This window comes from Palaemon carinicauda, chromosome 6 (assembly GCF_036898095.1).
Source record: "Palaemon carinicauda isolate YSFRI2023 chromosome 6, ASM3689809v2, whole genome shotgun sequence".
NCBI lineage: Eukaryota > Metazoa > Arthropoda > Malacostraca > Decapoda > Palaemonidae > Palaemon > Palaemon carinicauda.
This window is the reverse complement of record NC_090730.1, coordinates 127,251,674-127,259,173: the sequence shown is the minus strand read 5'-3', so window position 1 is coordinate 127,259,173 and position 7,500 is coordinate 127,251,674. Positions and strand designations below refer to the sequence as shown.

The following is a 7,500-nucleotide window of genomic DNA, read 5'->3' as shown; positions in this document are numbered from 1 at the left end:
TGACCTCAATCTCAATGCCGTCATGAACTCAGGGTCACTCATGCTTGCTAGTGTCCGGTCTCATCAAATGCTCAAAAGAAATACGGTAAGAATCCCAGATAAAAGGCTTCTCTAAAAGTCCTTTCGTACTTCCTTTTACTTTTGCAGCAATATTTTCCTTGTCGTAATTTTTATTACATGCCATTGATTAATCTGTCAGATGCATAACAATATACTGTAGTTGAGACATGTTCACAACATTTGTGAGATAGATTTTCGATACCGAACAACAATTTTAACACAATTCATCATCCACGTAGTTCATCTCTGGTAATATTTTTTTGTTTATATATATATATATATATATATATATATATATATATATATATATATATATATATATATATATATATATATATATATATATATATATATATATATATAACGTAAAGAAGAATAGGGCTGTGTTCATCTATATCTAAATTGCTTTTACAGTTATTTTTAATCACAACAAAACAAATCACTTATGTTGAACATTAAAGCTACTATATATCCCTCATCGTTGAAAATTATAACAGATATTGTTTTAAGAAGTGGTAGAAATAGACAGGGAGTAGGAAAAACTTCATTCATGTCGCATATAGGGCACCTTAGTTAATTGCCTACACGACAAGATGAACTGATTTACCTAAAGATTCTAGCTTTGTAGGCGCACAAGGAGGTTCCTGGTAATAAACTGAATTAGGTATAGGAGAAAGAAATAGTTTCCTATGGCTAAAAATGAAGTTGGGTAGCTTCAGAACAAGCGAAAGGAATAAGAAGGAAGTTTTGGGGAAAAAAACAGAAGCTGTAAAAATTTCTGCTTGAAATAAGGCAAGATCTAGAGACATACGGAAAAAACTATACAAGAGAGAGGTAAATTCGGAAAGGAATTGAGAGATGTCTGAAAAAATATACCCTTGCGTTGGATTGAAACATTTTGAATAGATCTTGAAAGTAAAGATTAGAACAGCGGTGCAAGGAATAGATGAATGAAGCATAAAACTGAGAACAGCTAAATAGATAAAGAAATTATAAGGAAAGAATCGAATGGAATTAAAAAGAAATGGTACTGCATGGTTGCGGATTGGGAGTTTAGTATTGGGTAGATAATGTCAAAGACTGACTCCTATGACTGGAAAGGGACAAATTTTTTCGCTGTAAGTTGAAAGTGAGTGATCTATTACGTAAAGATAATTGATCGATATAAAAGACGACATTAATCAGAAGTTATTGGATGATGGTATTAGAGTCACTCGGGAAATTAAAGTACATACGCTTATTTGACTGGAAGAACTTGGGTTTTCTGAAAGATAAAAATTGCTCTCGAAATCAAGTAATGTGATCTCTTAAACATCAACATTAAGTTACTTAGCTATTGGTAATTATTTAGTTTTGGAGTATGAACCTTCTGCCAATATGAAGGTTTAATGCTGATAGATTTTATTCTCTATTTGATATAAAGAGAAATCTGTGTTTGTTGTTTTACTTTGGAACCCCTCCCTGCTACGGGAAGGTAGCAAAAAAAGATCATAATATTATCATTATCTCTGTCCCAAATAGATAACAAACACTGAAACGCTTTATGAAGGACCAGATAGGGAAGATCCATAAGATACCTCGGAACAACGTCGACATTTTCAGCATGCTCGATGTCGAGGATGGTGTGCAAATACGATACAACTGCCACAGTTCGCCCTATTACACTGCCGCAAAGTTGGATGGACTCATGATGAAAAATCGATTGCAGGTAGGAACAAATCCAATCCAAGAATGTTTTTGGCCGAATTGTGTTATGCTAAATGTTATTACCTACTGTTCCTTCATATGAAATATTGACTCAGACATATACTAAAATACTATACATATCAAGTGTATTGCCTTTTGTTTCAGGTTTCTAAAGCATTGGGTGTAGATGTTACCATGGTAGATATAAATTCCTGCTTGTATGAATCCAAGTCTCCTTGTGGAGGGAAAAGCTGTCAACACACCATGCGACCAAACCTTACATCTCCTCTAGTGGTTGCAAGCAGCACAGCCACCATGGTTGGCGTCGACATCACTGACGAATACACCTGTGACTGTGGGGAACTCGAGCCCCTCCCCTCAGTTTGCTTCAGTGGCTTTTGTTACAATGGAGGGACTTGCGTTGTTATCAACAACACTCTCAGGTGCCATTGTATAGACAATCATAATTACGGACCCCGTTGTGAACTCAAGAACGCAAGGTTTGAGAAAAGCTTTGCTTGGTATGAACCTTTGAAAGTGTGTGACAATTCGACTTTTTCTATTTCTTTCAAATCAAATAATCCAAACGGCATTCTTCTATACATGGGGCCAATAGTAGAATCTCCTTGGGAGGACTATCCTAAAGACTTCATTTATGTGTTTCTAAGAAACTGGGTCTTGGTGACTTACATTGATCTCGGATCAGGGACAGAAAAGGTCTCGATCCCAATTGAAAATAACAACAATCGTATCTTTGAGTTCACTGTCGTATGGAATGAGAAGGAAATGTTCTTTGAAGTAACCGACTGTGGGTTCAACGCATCCATGGGTAGTGGTAATCCTTGTAAGGTTACTATCCCCTATCCTCACATATCCATCTACCCTAACTTCCTTCTCAACGTCCAGGGACCTCTTCAGATTGGGGGTGTCTCTGCCATGCCTAGCTTTGCCTCATTATCTGCGTCTTATCGGTGGAACTTGATACCCCCTAAAGTCGAATCCTTCTCGGGGTGTATCATGGATATGCGTCAAAATCAATTCCTTTATGACTTCAATGCCACAGATTATGCCTTCATGCCAGTACAGCCTTGTGATGCTCCACGTACTTCGAGGGTCGTCCTGGGTCAGCAGTCAATCATCATTATCCTTGCAAGTCTTCTTTGCCTCTTAAGTACGTTATCTCTTGCACATGTTTATACACATACACACACTACACATATATGCTTGTTTATATAATCATATATATATATATATATATATATATATATATATATATATATATATATATATATATATATATATGTATATATATATATATGTATATATATATATATATATATATATATATATATATATATATATATATATATATATATATATATATATATATATATATATATATGCCTTTTGATTTATATAACAAATACTTGGTTGCATATTACAGCATTGAGAAGGGGAGCACATTAACATTAACCTTAAAAAAAATGTCTTTCAGTGTTTTGTAGGGTAGTCATGGACGTTGCATCATTTAATATTAATTTTAGTAGTATACAGCTTTGATATTTTTGTTATGAATCTTAAGATTTACGAAAATATCCAGAATATCGGGACAATTTTTTTTTTTACAATTCCAAGAAACACTATTGTAGTAAATTGCTCATAGCGCATGTTCACATATGAACAGAGGGTCCATGATAAAAGGTCACACGTCCCTTCAGCAAAGGAAAACAAAAACATGTGAAAAGTGATGGGTTCGAAAAATAATTTTCTGAAAACACTTTTTTATTTCTTCGTAGTTTTGGTGTTACTGATTCTATGCTTAGCCCGGCGAGGAAGGAAGACCGTCTCCTACCCCGACCTGGATCGAGAGCTGGTGAAGGAGACAATGGGAGGCACAGACCTGGAGGCCTTCGGCGAGAAGGACGTCACCCATTTTGACCTCAAGTTTCTCCAGGTCACTCCAGATGGATATGTCGTCAAAGGTCAGTTTCAGGAGGAAGTTAAAAGTAAATATGAACAAGAGTGTGGTTAATGGGGGAAATTAAAACCAAAAACTTGAAGCAACAAAAGTTGATATGAATTGTGAAAAAATTGGTATTTATTTGCAAAAGAGAATCTGCAGAATATAGGAAAAATGTCTGAACGGTCTTTTTGTATAAGATAAACCAGATTATGTAGATAATTGGACTCTTGAAATTTGAAGGAAAATTTTTAAAGTAGATAGATGGTGGAAGAATTAAACCAATTGATTCCTATCGGTATTTCTGAGTAAATATAATGAATGGTGGTAGATTGAGAGATGATGTGAGCTACTTAATTCAAGAAACAGGAAAGTTTACAGAAAGTATAGAAAAGAAGTATTGTTTATGGAGGCCAAGAGTAAAATGTATGAAAGGATTGTTGAATCATATATTCCTCATGGAAGTAACATTTGGAATCTAAATGCAAATTATTGAAATGTAGTTGGCGCAATTTAAGATTAATCATCTGTCTAGTTTATTTGTTGAATGAAGATTTGGCTACTTAGGGTAACTAATGTGAAGATACCCATAATTGGGGGAAAATCAACGATTTATACATATACATATACAGTGTATATATATATATATATATATATATATATATATATATATATATATATATATATATATATATATATATATATATATATATGTATATATATATATATATATATATATATATATATATATATATATATATATATATATATATATATACAGAGAGAGAGAGAGAGAGAGAGAGAGAGAGAGAGAGAGAGAGAGAGAGAGAGAGAGAGAGAGAGAGAGAGAGAGAGAGAGAGAGAGTAACTAATTGGATCCTAATATGCTGATCTCCTGTAATTAAGCAGTAAGCAATATTCCACAAGCCAGGATAATATCCATAAATAAGGCAGCAAAACACTCAAAAGTAACTAATTGCAGCCGCCCATAAAATGGATAAACCATTCCGGATTACTATCATTATGCCTTAATTTATGCTAAGTAGCATATCTACATTGGGGTCATTGCAAGAATGAAGAGTAATTAGTCGAGAATTCAGCCTTTGTTTCATGTTCTTACTCTTTTCTTTTTTTCCAAACATGTATGTACGTTTCTTATAATATACTTTGCAATTATACACGCACACACTCGCACGTATATATGTGTATATATATATATATATATATATATATATATATATATATATATATATATATATATATATATATATATATATATATATTTGTGTGTGTGTGTGTGTGTGTGTGTGTGTGTGTGTGTGTGTGTGTGTGTGTGTGTGTAGGACAGCTCGTACGTGTGTGTAAGTGCGTGTGTATATGTACGTGTTTGTGTTTGAGAGAGAGAGAGAGCGTGAGAGAGAAAGAGGGAAAAATTGTAACCAACATTGAACGTTTCTCCTAAGAATTGGTGCCTGAAGATGAAAACTAATAAACAGTCATAGCCACATTCATCCTTTAAATCCTGGATCCATTAATTGTTCATTTGCCTGTTTTTTTTTATACATTCACCCTCGCCCTTCGACTTTGATTACTGGCTATTTTTTTTTTTCGTCTCGCTTTGTCCTTGACTTGCCTATCCATCCTCTCTGAATGCATATTTCTCTTTTATCATGATTCTGCAACTTACATAATCCCCGGTTTCCTTTAATAAACTTTTTTATATTCTCATCCACTTACTAATTTTATTTGATTATTTCTCATATACTAAAAAATACTGCCCTCTATCCCAATGACTCCCATCATACATTTCATACATTTTTCAGCTACCCATCCTCCTTCGCTTTTTTAACCCTAGCCCACAGTTCATTTCTTTTTTATCATTTTCTTATATGCTTTCGACGCCGCTAGCTTATCCAGCTCAATATTTTTAAATATATTTACATTCACATGTTCAAACTTTCCCCTCGAAATTATTTCATCATAACTTATGGTTTAATGAAATATTGATTGGATATACCTTCATTCACTCATCTTCTTAACATGACATGAATAAATTCGTTCCTCCAACCACTCTTCACTAAGACATAATTTATCAAAAAACTCTTTTCCTCAGATTATTTTTTCATAGGTGTACTTTTGCATATTTTTATTATGAACCATATACCTCATTTCTAACAATCAAACATCTTTCCAGATAGATTTCGCGAACACTCTCTTCATTCCCATACCAATCAGCAGTTCTGTCTTTGGCTCTCTTTCCTACATTTATATTCGAATCTCATCGCGCAACCACTCTTGTATGTTCTCCCCAATCTCAGTCAGGCACCGGTTAATGCCCAATCAAAAAGAGTTTTTTCCTTCTCATTTTTTTCCAAACTTGGGCCATATGCGCTGCTTATCACAAGTCTTACCTCTGCCACACCCATTCATATTCAAACAAGCCTCGAACCAAATCATGTGCACACTTTCACCCAATCAAAGAATCTTTACTGATACTGCAAACGCTTCACTCATCTTAGCTCTACTCATTACCCTTCCCATCCCAAGTTCTTTTTATATATCAACTTCGTCATCATTATCATCGTCATCGGCCGTTGCCATTCCACTGCAGGACAAAGGCTTCAGACATTCCCTTCCACATGTGTCTGTTTATGTTCAGTCTATACCTGCAAAATTTCTTAGCTCGTCAAACAATCTTTTTCTCTTCCTCCCCCTTCCTCGTTTGCAGTCTCTAAGTACCCATTAAGTTATTCTGTTTGTCCATCTCTCATCTGTCATTGTCAGTACATGTCCTGCCCATGTCCATTTCTACTTCTTAACATGTTAGAATACGCTCTTCTTTAGTTTACTCGTGTGTGAATGTTGCTCTATTTCTGTCTCTTAGTTTTATTCACATCATTATTCTTTCCGATACTCTTTGAGTTGCAACTATCTTATGTTCTAAGGCTTTAGAAAGGCTCCAAGTTTCTGATGTATAAGTTAATACTGGTAGGACCATCAGATTAAATCCTTCTGTTTTAGGAGAAAGTGGCATTTTAATTTTCATGGTCTCATTTTGTTTACCAAAAGCTCTCCATCCCATTTTTATCCTTCTTTTAATTTCGGTCTCGTGTCCTGGGAAAACATTTACTGTTTGCACAAAAGTACGTATATTTAGTAACAGTCTCTAGAAGTTCGTCCAGAACCGTCATCTTTGTTGTCTTTGTATTTTCATTGAACATTATCTTAATCTTACTCATATTCATTCAGTCCTACACTTCTGTTTTCTCTATTCAGATCTTCTGTCATCTTTTGTAATTCCTTCCATGATTCACTTAACAGATTTATGTCATCTGCCAATATTAAGCTTTTAAGGTTTTCCCCTTTAGTATTATTTCTTGCATTTTCCCAATCCAGAGTTTTTAAAACTTATTCTAGGCATGCTATGAACAATTTAGGAGAGATGGGGTTTCCCTGTTTAACTCCTTTCTCAGTCGGAATTTTCTCACTATCTCCATGTAGTAGGATAGCTATACATCCCGCATAGATGTGTTCTAACATGAAATTCATCTATTTTTTGTCTTTAAACGGCTTTCCTTACTGCTGAAAGTTTGACAAAATCAAAAGCTTTCTCAAAGTTTATAAATGCCATAAACAGTGGGGTTTTCATACTCTGTTGATTGTTTTTTCCATTAGCTAGTTAATTACATGGATATAGCCAGTTGTTGAATACACACTTTTAAAGCATGCCTGCTTTCTAATTATTAAAACATACAATATTAAAACCACCAAGATCTAGCATAATTCTCTTCTTA

At 34.3% G+C, this 7,500-nt stretch overlaps 1 pseudogene; it reads left to right on the top strand.

The window, feature by feature from the left end:
- The window catches only part of LOC137643226 (DE-cadherin-like), a 94,084-nt pseudogene that overhangs the window by 47,083 nt on the left and 39,501 nt on the right, over positions 1-7,500 (top strand).